Raw genomic sequence first — 599 nt, 5'->3', positions numbered from 1 at the left:
TTTTAACAAGTTAAATATTAATAATATAAAAGAGATTTATACTAAATAAATTAATTTTTTTAATAAATATATATTAATTTTTTTAAATAAACTATATATAAATATAATAAAATTGATTAATTATAAGACTCTGGCCTAATGCGGTTCATATCACTCCTAAAATTAAAAGTAGTTTAGTCATAGGCTCACCTCCACCATTGGTTCCCAAAACAACTCGTTCCTTCCAACAAAACTTTACGTGATGGATTTGATCAGTTTCAACTTAACTTATTCACAAAATAATAATTGAGGCATCACCATCCGTCATCAGATATTCAATTCATGAAGAAGAATTTTGGCAGCATATATGTACTTAGTCACAAAGGGGTGCGTTGGATTTAGTGTTTGAAATATAAAATTTGTCTAATTTTTTCTGAAAGTTTAACTTTTTTTTTTTAAAAAAAATTGGATTCTATCTTTCAATTTATGTTTGTTAAAAGCTATAATTTTTTATTTTTGCGTTCAAATTTTTATTTTATACTAAAATTTATTTTTATGTACCGATTGTATTCTTTATTATTTATACGATAAATTTTGTTATTTTTTATAATATTATTTTT

This window comes from Arachis duranensis, chromosome 8, assembly GCF_000817695.3.
Source record: "Arachis duranensis cultivar V14167 chromosome 8, aradu.V14167.gnm2.J7QH, whole genome shotgun sequence".
Classification (NCBI taxonomy): domain Eukaryota; kingdom Viridiplantae; phylum Streptophyta; class Magnoliopsida; order Fabales; family Fabaceae; genus Arachis; species Arachis duranensis.
This window is presented reverse-complemented; position numbering follows the sequence as displayed.